The sequence below is a fragment of the Amblyraja radiata genome, chromosome 31, assembly GCF_010909765.2.
Source record: "Amblyraja radiata isolate CabotCenter1 chromosome 31, sAmbRad1.1.pri, whole genome shotgun sequence".
Taxonomy (NCBI): Eukaryota; Metazoa; Chordata; class Chondrichthyes; order Rajiformes; family Rajidae; genus Amblyraja; species Amblyraja radiata.
Genome location: NC_045986.1, coordinates 27,303,025 through 27,319,329, shown reverse-complemented (window position 1 = coordinate 27,319,329; position 16,305 = coordinate 27,303,025). Strand labels below are relative to the sequence as shown.

Genomic DNA, 16,305 nt, shown 5'->3' with positions numbered 1-16,305 from the left:
CCCACTGATTAGATCAGTTTAGTTTCGAGATACTGTGCAGAAACAGGCCCTTCGGCCCACTGAGCCCGCGCCGACCAGCGATCCCCGCACACTCACACTATCCTACACACCAGGGCCAATTTATAATTTTTACCAAAGCTGATTAGCCTACAAACCTGTATGTCTTTGGAGTGTGGGAAGAAACCCACGCGGTCACGGGGAGAAGGTACAAACTCCGTACAGACATCAGCCGTGATCAGGATCGAACCGGGGTCTCTGGCACTGCAAGGCCGCAACTCTACCACTGGGCCACCGTGCTGCCCGCATTGTTTTACTCCTCACACCAATCTTACCTGCAAATCCCCGGACACCCCAGAATGACTCGTTGCAGAATGTTCTGAGCGTATAATTTAGCTCAATTATTATTGTCGCCTGTACAATGAGGTACAGTGAAAAGCTTTGTTTTACACGCTATCCAAATGGATCAGATAATACGATGCATAAATACATTCAAGTCAAACTCGAGGACGATAGGTGGAGCAGAGGGGAGGATGCAGAGTGCAGAATATAGTTCTCAGCATTGTAGCGCACCTGTTCCATAGACAAAGTCCAATATCCGCAGTGGGGTCGAGGTGAATCGGACAGCATAGTGTTTGATGTTTCTACCTTTCTTTTCCTGCATCAAGATTTCCGAGATCGCGTTTCAAAAGTTGCTTTGCAAACCAGCTGGAGATTTGGCAGGATGTACAGGGGTGTTCCGCATTTCAGCTGTTAACCAGTCATTAATCTAACTTGATGGGGACAATCTGCCTGTGCCAGTGTCTGCTGAATTTAACCCTCTTCCCATCTCGGGGCTTAACCGGTGCACGAGCTAATTGCATTACATCTGCGGGAACATGATGCGTTAGGTCTTGGGAGACTTGGACCTGTAATCTAGACTGACATTACTGCACAGGAGAGCGGTGACATCTCTTGAATAAGATGTTAATCTGAGGCTCTGAACGGTCCTTCCATAAGGGCGGGTCACGTTGGCGCAGCGGTAGAGTTGCTGCCTTAAGGGCCTGTCCCACTGTACGAGGCAATTCAAGAGTTCTCCCGAATTTCCCCTGATTCGAACTCGGAGGATTACGGTAAAAGCCGCTGGTAGGTACTCGAGGCTCTCGTGGACATTTTTCACACTGTTGAAAAAACTTCACGAGTTTACCGCGTTTCCCGAGTACCTGCTGTTAGCGTTACGAACCGCTAAGAGCCGTCCCGAGCTCCGACGTACCCGCTACGTACATTCTACGTACTTACCACGAGTTTGATTTTTTTTTAAACTCGGGAGAGCTCTTGGGTAAACTCGTATAGTGGGACAGGCCCTTTACAGTGAACGTAGCGCCGGAGACCCGGGTTCGATCCCGATTACGGGTGCTGCCTGTACGGAGTTTGTACGTTCTCCCCGTGACCTGCATGGGTTCCCTCCGAGATCTTCGGTTTCATCCCACACTCCAAAGACGTACAGGTTTGTAGGTTAATTGGCTTGGTATAATTGTAATCCCTAGTGTGTGTAGGACAGTGTTAAAGTGCAGAGATCGCTGGTCGGCACAGACCCGGTGGGCCGAAGGGCCTGTTTCCGCGCTGTATCTCTAAACTAAACTAACCTAAACTAGGGACTTCATTGCAGACATTGGACTTTGGCTCTGTAACTGATGCTACAATGCTGAGAATTACATCCTGCACTCTGGATCTTCCCCTTTGCTCAACAAATTGTACTTGAGTTTGGCTTGGTTGTATTTATGTACAGCAGTCGCCAATTAGACTTTAGATATGCAGTGAGGAAACAGGCCCTTCGGCCCACCGAGTCCGTGCCGACCCACACACTAGCTCCATCCTACACACCAGGGACAATTTACACTTTGCAGAAGCCGAATGAACCTACAAGTCTGTATGTCCTTGGAGTGTGGGAGGAAACCGGAGCACCCGTAGAAAACCCACGTGGTCTCGGGGAGAAGGTACAAACAAGCAACCGTGGTCAGTATCGAACCCGCGTCTCTGGCGCTGTAAATAATGCCCCTGTCCCATTTAGGAAACCTGAACGGAAACCTCTGGAGACTTTGCGCCCCACCCGAGGTTTCCGTGCGGTTCCCGAAGGTTTTTGTCAGTCTCCCCACCTGCTTCCACTACCTGCAACCTCCGGCAACCACCTGCAACCTCCGGGAACCGCACGGAAACCTTGGGTGGGGCGCAAAGTCTCCAGAGGTTTCCGTTCAGGTTTCCTAAGTGGGACAGGGGCAATAATAGGGAGCAACTCTACCTCTGCGCCACTCTAAAGCTAGAGTAAGATTGGACAAGGGAGTGCTTAGAACCTCAGGAACTGTGCTAACACATCGACTTCTGGCTGTGCTGCTTCTGATGGCTGAGTTTGAGGAAACGTCACCCTTGGTGGTTATTGCAGTTTGACTAGTTTTGACTATTGTGCAGTTAATTAGTGCACAGATCTCCGCGGAGCCATTCATCGACCATTATGCTTCAAACTCCGGGTGGGGCTCGGATTGGAATCATTGCATTTATTTATTCCAGCTCCCTAATAAAGGGAGAATAAGATGACTGCAGCGTGATGTAATCCTTTGCCATGGAGAGCAGAGGTCGTCTGGAAATCTAAGAGATAGACTGAGGGAGAGAGGAGGGCGATTGAAGGGGAAGTGTGGTGAGGCGTCTTGTGACCAGTTGCTGTCTGACCCACACAGTCTGTGATAGAATGAGTTCACATGTGGAGGCGTTAGGTGTGAACACTGCACTACCTGGTCTAGAAGCCACCAGTGAGTTCCTGCACCCTAACGCTACTCATCTTTGCTGGTATAATTAGGACAATGCTTAATAAAACTCCACCTGCAGTGCGCCAAAATAAAATGATTGTTCTTTTAGTCGTCTTTTTAGTGGGTGCCTGGAACGAGCTGCCAGAGGAGGTGGTCGCGGCAAATATTATCGCAACGTTTAAGAAACATATAGGCAGGTGCATAGATAGGGCAGGTTTAGAGGGATGTGGGCCAAATGCAGGCAGGTGGGACTAGGGTAGATGGGACAAGTTGGGCCGAAGGGCCTGACAGAGGTTATGGGGAGAAGGCTGGAGAATGGGAAGAGATAGATCAGCCATGTTTGAATGGTGGAGTAGACTTGATGGGCCAAATGGCCTAATTCTACTCCCATTATATGACCTTGTGTTTCCACACTGTGTGACTCTATTAGACCAGAGTAGAGGCAAGGGCTTGGTGCCGACGGGTCCGCTCCCCACAAACAGGGCGACATTGGGCTCCATGTGTTTCCAAACAGTGTGTTCCACACCGCACTGCGAGCAGCTGTCCAAATACATGCCGTGGGTCACAGCTCTGGGTCAGGCTGTGCACAGTGGAAGCTGTTAGCGTGGGGCGAGCCTGCGGTGAGCGTGGGTCGCATGAGGGAAGGGCTTTGGGGCAGAGGGAGAGCCTCGGCAACCCAGGCTGGAGGCAGCGCCAGAGACCCGGGTTCCATCCTGACTACGGGCGCTGTCTGTATGGAGTTTGTACTTTCTCCCCGTGACCCGCGTGGGTTTTCTCCAGGTGCTCCGGGTTTCCTCCCACACTCCAAAGACGTACAGGTTTGTCGGTTCATTGGCAACCGTAGTGGGTTGTGTTAATGTGCGGGGATCGCTGGTCGGTGCGGACGGACTCGGTGGGCTGAAGGGCCTGTTTCCACGCAGTCTCACGAAACTGAGCTTGGAATAGCATCAGTGGGGAGAGGACAGGGTTAATAATTCAGGTCAGTGATATTTCTTTCTCCATAGATGCTACCTGACATGAGTATTTCCAGCATTTTCTGCCTTTATTTAAGATTTCCAGAATCTGCAATCTTTGCTCCCGAAATCTCTCAGCCCTCTCTAGTCAAGAACTGGGCACGCACAGCCTCTGAGGCAGGCCAGCCGGGGTTCTTAAAGATGATGACACTAATACTCTTAACATATCAACTGTAAAGTTAACGGCTGCTTGAAAATCAAACACAAACAAGTCGCTGAAAAACAGAAAAACAAACTCACTGTAATTAGATAGGGCATTCACAAGAGCACTTCAGCAGTACATGTATAGCTCGAGCCAAGGTAGACACAAAAAGCTGGAGTAACTCAGCGGTTCAGACAGCATCTCTGGAGAAAAGGAATAGGTGACGTTTCGGGTTGAGACCCTTCTTCAGACCCGATCTACACTAGTCCAACTTATATTTCTCCATACCTGTCCTATCAATGTACCTGTTCAAGAAGGAACTGCAGATGCTGGAAAATCGAAGGTACACAAAAAAAGCTGGAGAAACTCAGTGGGTGCAGCAGCATCTATGGAGCGAAGGAAATAGGCAACGTTTCGGGCCGAAACTCAAAGGAAATAGGTAACGTTTCGGGCCGAAACCCGGAAGGGTTTCGGGCCGAAACGTTGCCTATTTCCTTCGCTCCATAGATGCTGCTGCACCCGCTGAGTTTCTCCAGCTTTTTTGTGTACCTATCGATGTACCTGTCTACCTGTTTCATGAACGTTGGGATAGTCCCTGCCTCAACTAACCCCGCTGTCAGCTCGTTCCATACACCCAGGTAAAAGTTACCACTTGAGCCCGATTCAATCTTTTCCCCTTCACTTTAATCCGCTGTCCTCTCTGCTCATCGATTCCCCTACTCTGGGCAAGAGACTGAGATGACGTTCGGTGGAGATTACAGGAAGTGCAGATCTTCGGCCTGTCAGAGTCCCCTTGAGTTCGTCGCCCCGACAAGTGTGTGTTCATAGACCTCGTTGTGCTGTTTCCTCTGGGCGTTGGTGTGGGTGGCTGAAGTGCCGTTCCCAGGGAGAGCGAGGGGATGCTCAGCTCATGGCCGGGTGAGGAATCGGAGAGGAAGGCGGCTCCGATATGTGTACTGTCCACCACCGCTTTAATCATATTTAGGTATATTATTGCCACGTGCACTGAGGTACAGTGGAAAGCTTTGTTTTGCATGCTGTCAAATCAGATCATATAATACTATACTATAGAAACTTACAAAATTCTTAAGGGGTTGGACAGGCTAGATGCAGGAAGATTGTTCCCGATGTTGGGGAAGTCCAGGACAAGGGGTCACAGTTTAAGGATTTAAGGGGAAATCCTTTAGGACCGAGATGAGAAAAATATTTTTCACGCAGAGAGTGGTGAGTCTCTGGAACTCTCTGCCACAGAAGGTAGTTGAGGCCAGTTCATTGGCTATATTTAAGAGGGAGTTAGATGAGGCCCTTGTGGCTAAAGGGATCAGGGGGTATGGAGAGAAGGCAGGTACAGTATACTGAGTTGGATGATCAGCCATGATCATATTGAATGGCGGTGCAGGCTCGAAGGGCTGAATGGCCTACTCCTGCACCTATTTTCTATGTTTCTATACGCAAATACCATCGTCAAACTCAAGAACAATGGATAGAGCAAAGGGGAAGATTCAGAGTGCAGAATATAGTTCTCAGCATTGTAGTCCATCAGTTCTATGGACAAAGTCCAATGTCCTCAATGGGGTAGAGGTGAATCGGACAGCAGCCTAGCTTATGGGCAGACCATTCAGGAGCCTGATAACAGAGGGGAAGAAGCTGTTCCTGAGTCTGGTGTTCCCCCGTTTGCTCCCACACTACAAAGACGTACAGGTTTGTAGGTGAATTGGCTTCGGTAAAAGATTGTAAATTGTCCCCAGTGTGTGTAGGATAGTGTTAGTGTACGGGGTAATCGCTGGTCAGCGCGGAGTCTGTTTCCGTGTTGTATCGCTAAAAACTAAACTATACTGATTGAGCCATTTCACCTGCCTATGTTTGAAATTGATTCTGGATTAAAGGAATATCCACTCAATTAGCTGCCAAAAGATAAATAGTTTTGAGTCCTGATTCGCAGGGGCATTTGCTTTGTTCAAAGCATGGTCTTCACAACATCGCTGAATCCCTTGTTTATTTTTAACAGCTAAGATTGGAAAGAATACAGGCCGCTTGTTTTGATAACAGCCTGCCCATGCTGGAGTGCCAACATGCTCTCCGACACACCAACTACAGGGTTACTGTAGAATCCTTTATTTATTTATCTCCTCTTGTTACTCCAGTTCAGTTTTGTTTAGTTTATTGTCACCTGCACCGGGGTACAGTGAAAAGAGCTGTCCAGTCAACAGAAAGACAATACATGATTACAATTGAGCCGTTTACAGTGTAGATACATGATAAGGGAATAATGTGTAATGCAAGGCAAAGCCAGCAAAGTCCGATCAAGGATAGCCCGAGGGTCACCAATGAGGTAGATAGTAGCTCAGCACTGCTCCCTGGTTGTGGTAGGATGGTTCAGTTGCCTGATAACAGCTGGGAAGAAACTGACCCTGAATCTGGAGGTGTGCGTTTTCACTTGTATACCTTTTGCCTGATGGGTGAGGGGAGGGTTGAACAAGTTAGGGCTTTATTCTTTGGAGCGCAGAAGGTTAAGGGGGGACTTGATAGAGGTCTTTAAAATGATGAGAGGGATAGACAGAGTTGACGTGGATAAGCTTTTCCCACTGAGAGTAGGGAAGTTTTAAACAAGGGGACATGACTTGAGAATTAAGGGACAGAAGTTTAGGGGTAACATGAGGGGGAACTTCTTTACTCAGAGAGTGGTGGCTGTGTGGAATGAGCTTCCAGTGAAGGTGATGGAGGCAGGTTCATTTTTATCATTTAAAAATAAATTGGATAGTTATATGGACGGGAAAGGAATGGAGGGTTATGGTCTGAGCGCAGGTATATGGGACTAGGGGAGAATACGTGTTCGGCACGGACTAGAAGGGTCGAGATGGCCTGTTTCCGTGCTGTAATTGGTATATGGTTATATGGTTATATGGGAGAAGAGGGAGTGGCCAGGGTGTGACTCGTCCTTGATTATGTTGCTGGCCTTGCCGAGGCAGTGGGAGGGATAAGTGGAGTCAATAGACGAGAGTTTAAGAAGAAACTGTAGATGCTGGAAAATCGAAGGTAGACAAAAGTGCTGGAGAAACTCAGTGGGTGCAGCAGCATCTATGGAGCGAAGGAAATAGGCAACGTTTCGGGCCGAAACGTTGCCTATTTCCTTCGCTCCATAGATGCTGCTGCACCCGCTGAGTTTCTCCAGCACTTTTGTCTACCTTCAATAGAAGAGAGGTTGGTTTGTGCGATGTTTCTGGGCCTCGTCCACAATTTCTTGCGGTCTTGGATGGAGCTGTTCCCAAACCAACCTGTGGTGCATCCCGATAAAATGCTTTCTATGGTGCATCTGTTAGCGGGGACTTGCCGAACTTCCAAAGCCTTGTTAGGAAGAATCACAAACAGTACCGGCTGGAATTCTTCGGAATTCCCACCAGTTAGTCGACAATCTGAATCAGGATTATTAGTGTAGGAAGGAACTGCAGATGCTGGTTTACACTGAAGATAGACATGAAATGCTGGAGTAACTCAGCGGGACAGGCAGCATCTCTGGGGTAACTCAGCGGGACAGGCAGCATCTCCGGAGAGAAGGAATGGATGACGTTTTGAGTCTGAAGAAGGGTTTCGGCCCGAAACGTTGCCCATTTCCTTCGCTCCATAGATGCTGCCGCACCCGCTGAGTTTCTCCAGCATTTTTGTCTACCTGACATTTTGGGTTGACCTCTTCAGTCTGAAGAAGGGCCTCGACCCGCAACGTGACCTGTTCCTTTTCTCCAGAGATACTGCCTGACCCGCTGAGTTACTCCAGCATTTTGTATCTATCTTCAGAATTATTATTTTCATCTCCTTCCCTCTCAATTTAAAGACCCTCAGGATAAACAATTTCTATCTGAAATGTCTTTATTTCCTTTTCTTCCTTTTAAAAAAAAATAAAGAATTCTTTATTCTTTTTGCTGCCACTGTAACAATGAAAGTGGGTTTTCTGCCAAAGGACAGCGAAAAATAATCCTAAATTACTAGATGCCAAAAACGCACAAAGACCTCTCGGTGTATAAATACCGACTAGGTTTTAGATTGAATACTCTCGCAGTTCTTCGCGGCTATCAGTTTAATCTTGACTGATTGCAAGCTATAATCCATTCTGCTTTACCAGGGTGAGGTCAGACAGGTTGATTTAGGTTGGGTGACGAGGTTGTGGGACAGACTGGGTCAGAGAGACTGCGGGAGGCAGAGGAAGCAGGTGGATGGGAGGTTGGACAGCACTGTGGCACAGCAGTAGGGATGCTGCCCAACAGAGACCAGGGTTCGATCCCCACTAAGGATCGAACAACTTTTTAAATTTTTTAATTTATTTTTATTAGAAGCAATTGTACAAGGATAAGACGATCGGCATAACAGTTATACAATTATTGTACATCTTCATTTTTAACCTTATAACCTAAATTTTTTAAAAAAGAGAAAAAAAAGGAAAACAAAGAAAGAAGAAAAGAATGAAGAAAAAAAATGGTGAGCTGCCAAGACTGAGCTGCCGGGCCCAGCCCAAGACAACCAGCGCCCCCTCACCTTCATCCAGACGACGAGGGACTGCGCCCCCACACACCTTATCCTCACCGCTACTCAGTTAATGTAAATGAACCTTTCCATTGGAGCTCACCCGGCCACTGGTGTGTCGGTTGTGTCGATGTCGACACACTTCCTTGCTCTGAAGCGTGTGGGAGAATGAGGAGAGCAGGGGGATTGTGGAGCGGCACACACATGTTTCATGGGTCAGAGAGTTCACCGGTCCCAACTGGGGAAACGGCTGTTATCCCTCGCAGCAAGGAAGGAGAGGGGGAGATTAGTGCAAGGCCCAGGCCAAGAAATATTCACCACCAGATGCAAGAAGTTAGAAGGAACCGAGGGAGAAGTTTGGAAGCTGCACAGAAACTACAGGAATGACTGAGAAATACAAAACCGCGGAACACAACGAGAGAGAGAGAGAGAGAGAGAGAGAGGTCCCGGGACAACATTTTGAATATTAAAGGAAGGTGAAAGAACAGGTGGGCCCATGAAAGGATGTATTGAGTAAAACGTTTCCAGATGCCCGCGATAGACGGCAGGTACAGGGAACAGATTCTTGGCATCAATGTTCACAAGTGAGAAGTGGGAAACAAAATATTCCCAAGTCCAAAGCTCGCATCAAGCAATGATGCGCGGCATGTGTGGATGTTAGTGTGGAATCTGTCACACATGTGGCTTGAGCATTCACAGAGCTTCCCAGGTAGCTCAGATATACGGCTCGCCGCGCTGGAGTAACTCGGCGGTTTCAGGCAGCATCTCTGGAGAAAAGGAACAGGTGGCGTCTCGGGTCGAGTCCCTTCTTCAGACTGAGGGTCGGTGGGGAGAGGGGATCTAGAGGTGTGCAAAAGGTACAGAACAAGCCGGAGCCGGCACCGATGACCAAGGAGAGGTGGAGCCCACAATGGTCCATTGTTGGCTGTGGGGGAGGTGATAACGAAGGGCTGCGAACAGTGACACTAGCAGGCCGACTAGGGTGGGGGAGGGAAGGAGAGAGAGAGAGATCACGGCTCAGATATGCTCGGGAGCTTCCAGGGAAATGGAGGGCATTAGTGAGGCCATGCTTGATGCTACGTCCCACCTCCGTAAATAATGGAGCGTAAATCCATCAGAAATAGGCACAGGGGGCAGCCCATACTCCATCACTGAAGAGGATCATAGCTGGTCTGATACGGACAAGATCCCACTCTAGTCCACCTACCTGCCACTGCCTTGGCCACCATCCCGCACACTAAACGCTATCCTACACGATCGGGACAATTTATAATTTACAGAAGCCAATTAGCCATGAACCTGTCCGTGTGGGAGAAAACCGGAGCACCCGGAGAAAACCCACGCAGGTCACGGGGAGAACGGACCAACTCCGCACAGACAAGCACCCGTTTGTCAGGATCGAACCCGGCTCACCGGCGCTGTGAGGCAGCAACTCTACCACTGCGCCGCCCTAATTGGAGATTAGTGTAAATGGGTCGGTATGGACTCGGTGGGCTGAAGGGCCAGTGTCAGAACGTGACTGGCAGGATCAGGGCTTGTCCTGTACAGGGTACTGATCCTGGGTGATCAGCCATGAATTGAATGGCGGTGTTTAAGAAGGAATCGCAGATGCTGGAGAAACTCAGCGGGTGCAGCAGCATCTCTGGAGCGAAGGAATGGGTGACGTTTCGGGCCGAAACTCAAAGGAAATAGGTAACGTTTCGGGCCGAAACCCAGAAGGGTTTCGGCCCGAAACGTTGCCTATTTCCTTCGCTCCATAGATGCTGCTGCACCCGCTGAGTTTCTCCAGCACTTTTGTCCAAAGATCCTATAGCAGAGCTCTCCTCTATAATCTTTGCTTTTGTCTACCTCCAGTTGAATGGCGGTGCTGGCTCGAGGGGCCGAATGGCCTAATCGTGCTTCTATGTACGTATCGGTAATCACTGGCACAAACTGATAGGCTTGTTGTAACTTGGCATTTAGCATTTCAGGGTGTAAGGTCAAGCGTGGAAAGGAAATAGTGTCTGTACAATGTTTTCCAATTTAGTCTCATTAATGGGAAGTGCTCCGTGTATAGAATGTTAAATCTTTCACTGCAGAGTACTAAAGTGTCCAGCTACCCCCGAAGTGCGACTCGCTTCCTCTTCAATCCAGCTCGTGGAATTCCTGGGCCTTGCCAGAAGAAACAAATACATCGTAGCTCAGCTCCCGTGAGAGCTCTGGGGTTTGGACATTGTCTGTGTCGAACAATGGAATACTGTGTGGCCTGAGACAGCCTTTAAAATGCAAGATAGACACAAAATGCCGGAGTAACTCAGCGGGACAGGCAGCATCTCTGGAGAGAAACGTTTCGGGTGGAGACCCTTGAAGCAATGGGTGACGCTTCGGGTCGAGATCTCGAACCGAAACGTCACCCATTCCTTCTCTCCAGAGATGCTGCCTGTCCCGCTGAGTTACTCCAGCATTTTGTGTCTATCTTCGATTTAAACCAGCATCTGCAGTTCTTCTGTGGAGGCAGGTTCTCTGGATGCTTTCAAGAGAGAGCTAGATAGGGCTCTTAAAAATAACGGAGTCAGGTGATATGGGGAGAAGGCAGGAACGGGGTACTGATTGGGGATGATCAGCCATGATCACATTGAATGGCGGTGCTGGCTCGAAGGGCCAAATGGCCTACTCCTGCACCTATTGTCTATTGTCTTCCCTACACCTTTAAAATGCAATTCATTTAGAGATTTCGTAGCTCAAAATTCTTAATCTGTGGGAGTATTTGGATGTGTGGGAAGGAACTGCAGATGCCGCTTTGCACTGAAGGTCGACACAAAATGCTGGAGTAACTCAGATGAAACTGTCTAATTTGGAGCTCATTTGAACACAGTCTAAGGTAGGGCCAAAATAAAGCCCTGCGATTTTCAACACTCGAGGGGAATTAGAGGAGAAATTGTTGATGAAATGATTGAGGTGGTGATTGAGTTTGATGGGTTAATCTCAATTTTGTTTTTTGCTTCCGCTAATCAAATTCTGGATTGGATTTACTTAGTACCTCATTAACTTTTATTGGTCATCTGAGGCCTCGCTGATCCACAGTGATGTGGTTCACCTGCATTCTTCAGCCCCATCCGTCTCCCATGTGGAGTGCGACAATAGGTGCGGGAGTAGGCCATTCGGCCCTTCGAGCCAGCACCGCCATTCAATGTGATCATGGCTGATCATCCCCAATCAGTACCCCGTTCCTGCCTTCTCTCCATATCCCTTAACTCCGCTATCCCTAAGAGCTCTATCTGACTCTCTCTTGAAAGCATCCAGAGAACCAGCCTCCGCCGCCCTCTGAGGCAGAGAATTCCACAGACTCACAACTCTCTGTATGAAAAGGTTTTTCCTCATCTCCGTTCTAAATGACTTACCACTTATTCTTAAACAGTGGCCCCTGGTTCTGGACTCCCCCAACATCGGGAACATGTTTCCTGCCTTTAGCGTGTCCAAACCCTTAATAATCTTATATGTTTCAATAAGATATCCTCTCATCCTTCTAAGTTGCAGAGTATACAAGCCCAGCCGCTCCAATCTATCAACATATGACAGTCCCACCATCCCGGGAATTAACCTTGTGAACGTATGCTGCACGGCCTCAATAGCAAGAATGTCCTTCCTCAAGTTTGGAGACCAAATCTGCACACAATACTCCAGGTGTGGTCTCACTAGGGCCCTGTACAACTGCAGGAGGACCTCTTTGCTCCTATACTCAACTCCTCTTGTTATGAAGGCCAACATGCCATTAGCTTCCTTCACTGCCTGCTGTACCTGCATGCTTCCTTTCAGTGAGTGATGAACAAGGACCCCCCAGATCCCGTTGAGTGTGAAGCGCTGTTCCTCCATTCTCCAGTTTGCATGTGGCCTCACTCCGGCAATAATACATGGACACCATCAAGCCACGCACCACCGTCCCTCTCTACGCCAGGGGAACAGCACGGTGGCGCAGCGGTAGAGTTGCTGCCTCACGGCGCCAGAGACCCGGGTTCGATCCTGACTACGGGTGCTGCCTGTACGGAGTTTGTATGTTCTGCCCGTGATCTTCGGCTTTCTCCCACACCTCAAAGCCATGCAGGTTTGTACGTAAAATGGGCTTGGTATAAACGTTAAAAAATGTCCCTAGCGTGTGTAGGATCGTGTCAGTGTGCGGGGATCGCCAGTCGGCGCGGACATCGTGGGCCAGAAAGGTCTGTTTCCGCGCTGTAACTCTGAACTAAACCCCAATTTGTCATTTTGAAAACATTGGGATTTTTTTCTCAGCCACTGATAGGTGTCCATGCGACTGTTGACCTGGTGGCTGCTTGCCTTTTGCTAACACGGAATCACTAACACACTAATTGTCATTATAGACAGAGCAAAACACAAAGTGCTGGAGCAACTTGGCAAGTCAGGCAGCATCTCTGGACGGAATGGATAGATGACGTTTCAGGTCGGGAGTCTGAAGTACCAACCCAAAACGCCACCTGTCTATTCCCTCCACAGATGCTGCCTGACCTGCTGGGTTCTTCCAGCATTTTGTGTTTGGCTCAAATAATCCAGCATCTGCAGTTCCTTGTATGTGTGTAATCATCCACAGAGCTGGTGGTTCGATATATATATGGATATAATTAATCAGGCTACATGGTCTATTGTGGTGGATTTTGATGGATTGGATTATGTTAGAGTGTTTGCCGTAACCTCTAGCGAAACGGTGGCAGCTCAGAAACAAAAAAAGCCCCTTCTCGACCCGAAACGTCACCTATTCCTTTGCTCCAAAGATGCTGCCTCACCCGCTAAGTTTCTTCAGCATTTTTGTCTACCGACCATTATATCTTATCATGCATATTTTACATCCTCTCCTCTGAAGCGGTACTAATCCTTTGACTGTTGGAATGCATCATCCATTTATTGAGTTCCGAATGTTAAACTTTGATGTCCAAATTTATTATTCCAATTGATTTTAAGTAATCTTTCGAAAAATCTTCGAGGGGAGAGGGGCTCATTAGGGCCCATTGGTGAATTCCAACATAAACGCTCGTGACCCACTAACTGATGGGTAACTGATTGGCCGTGTATTTAGGCAACACAACACGTGACTTTCGGAAGATGGCAATAATGGTCCATTGTTGAAGATTTTATTGATATTTCACGGGGATGGGACAGAGAGGGGAAGCCAGAAGGTTTTTCTTCACATTAACCATGTAGAAATGATGTGGTAAGCACCAAGCGTGAATTGTAAAGATTGTGGGCGTTGTAAAGACGTCAGGAAGACTTTGGTGCCTTTCAAGAGAGCAGAGCCTTTACAGCTGCCGCTTCCGAACCTGAATCATACAGTCATATATCGTAAAAAACAGCCCCTATCTTGCCCACACCGGCCAACACCTCCCATCTAGACTAGTCCCACCTGCAGGCGTTTGGCCCATATCCCTCTAAACCTGTCCTCTCCATGTACCTGTCTAATTGTTACTTAAATGTTGCGGTAGTCCCAGCCTCAACTACCTCCTCTGGCAGCTCGTTCCATACACCCGCCACCCTCTGCGTGAAAAAGCCACCCCTTAGGCTCTTGTGAAATCTTGTGTTTGTACGTTCTCCCCATGGCCTGCGTGGGTTTTCTCCAGGTGCTCCTGTTTCCCCCCACACTCCAAAAGCGCACAGGTTTGTAGGCCAATCTGGCTTTGGTAAAATGTTATAATTGTCCCTAATGTGTGTGTGTGGTGTGTGTGTGTGTTTGTGGGTGTGTGTGTTTGTTTGTGTGTGTGTGTGTGTGTGTGTGTGTGTGTGTGTGTGTGTGTGTGTGTGTGTGTGTGTGTGTGTGTGTGTAGTGTGGTATAGTGTTAGTACGCGGGGATCGCTGGTCGGCGCGGACTCGGTGAGCCGAAAGATCTGTTTCCGCTCTGTATCTCTGAACTAAACTAATTACTCAGCGTAAACCTAACTTGAGACCAGCTCCAACTACCCACCACAGAAGAGGCAAAAACTTCTCAAAACCAAACTAAACTAAAATACAAATGTTATTATAATTACCGGCAAATACATTTACCTCCATTTTGAAAGGCCAATGTTTTCAGCTTGGACTTTCGAGAGACTGTTGTGTTAAACTACAGCATTCATGGTACGACTACTGCATCCTTGCGACCAGATGAGGAAATAAAATGCCCAGAAAGATAACCTCACATTAAAATATCGTGCCAAGCAATTGTTGCCTTGGACACATTGACTTGTTTAAAGAAACTCACTGTAATTGCTGCTGGTTGAAGCAATTGAAGATTCATTGTCTGTTTTCACTATTTGATGCATTGCACACAATAGACTGCAGAGCATATAAAGGCCGTGAGATTGGGGGCGGGGGGAGAGGGATTGTGGCTTCAGGTATTTGGGGAATCCACCTTCAATGGTCCGCTGGCCAACTGGTGGGTTTGGAGACCCATGGCGGACTATCCCTGTTTTAGACTTTAGAGATACAGCGCGGAAACAGGCCCTTCGGCCCACCCACCGAGTCCGCGCCGACCAGCGATCACCACACTATCCTACACACTAGGGACAATTTTATAACTCTCTGAAGAGGGGGCAATGATTGTGGCAGGCCGATAAAGGGGGGGGGGGGGGGGGGGGGGGAGTGATTGAGGAAGGGCTGGGGAGGGGTTCAGAGGATGGGTGGAAGTGGGGGATTGTGGAGAGAATAAAATAAGATGGGTGTAGGATTGGTGTGGGGGGTTTGAGGGTGGGGGGCGTGGATGCATTGGGCCCGAGGGTCTATTGCCGTGCTGCGTGGCTCTGCGGCGGCGTTATGAATGGAGAGTGTGGTTGCTGCTGGATCGCGTGGCCGTGGAAGTGAATCTACTCTGGGACCATTTCTAAATGACTGAAGGCCCAGATCGGTGCGGCCACACAAACACTGCCTCTGTGAATATCCGGGCAGTCACAAGGCCGCTCCTTCCAGCTGGCCCGAGCTTAATTGTGAGTTTATTGAAGACATTTCGATGATGAACTGATTTTTTTTATCATTGTGTAAAGTGAACACTGAGTTACTATTGAGCAGCTAAGGACAACAAGCTTGCTTTATAGGCCAGTCGGTGAGTGCATTTAATTTGCACAGAGTTTCGCTGGTTGGATGCCAGCATCGAATGTGTGGTGTAATTCTGCTGTCTGTGAATGGTTCGTGGAACTCAGAACAGTACGACACACAGGCCCTTCGGCCCACAATGTCTGTGCTGAACAGGATGCCTTGATTGTGATTGTGATTTGATTTGATTTAATTTATTGTCATTGTCGTCAATGAAGAGACAACAAAATTATTTTTCCCTTGCAGTCCTACAAAAAAAATAAAATTAAAAAAACACAAAACGCACAACACAAACATCCCCACAGCAGCACCAAAGTTCCCCACTGTGAGGGAAGGCGCCAAAGTCCAGTCAACCTCCTCGCCGATGTTCCCCAATGTCCGGGGCCTCCTGAGCACCCTGTAGTCGCAGCCCGATGTTCATGCCCTCTCGCTGGGAATCTCTCATCGGCCATCTTCCACCGGAGTCCGCAGCTCCCGATGTCCACAGGCCGCGCTGGGCGGAGAGTCGCGCTGGCGACCCCCGGCAAAGGGTCCCAGTGTCGTCTGTCCGCTGACTAATTGGCACGCAGCGAAAGCTTCTCACTGTACCTCGGTACACCTGGTGATAAACGAAACTAGAGGCAAAATGCTGGAGTATCTCAGCGCGTCAGGCAGCGTCTCTGGAGAACAGGATGCCAAGAGCAACTCCTATCTGCCTGCAGATAATCCGAGTTCCTCAAGGGCGGCACGGTGGCGCAGCAGTAGAGTTGCTGGAGTAACTCAGTGGGTCTGAAGAAAAGTCTCGACCTGAAACGTCACCTGTCCTCCAGA

General features: G+C 48.6%; 1 protein-coding gene across 2 annotated transcripts in view; it reads left to right on the top strand.

The window, feature by feature from the left end:
- Positions 1 to 16,305, top strand: part of acap3 (ArfGAP with coiled-coil, ankyrin repeat and PH domains 3) — a 168,339-nt gene that overhangs the window by 23,079 nt on the left and 128,955 nt on the right. The window lies entirely within an intron of this gene.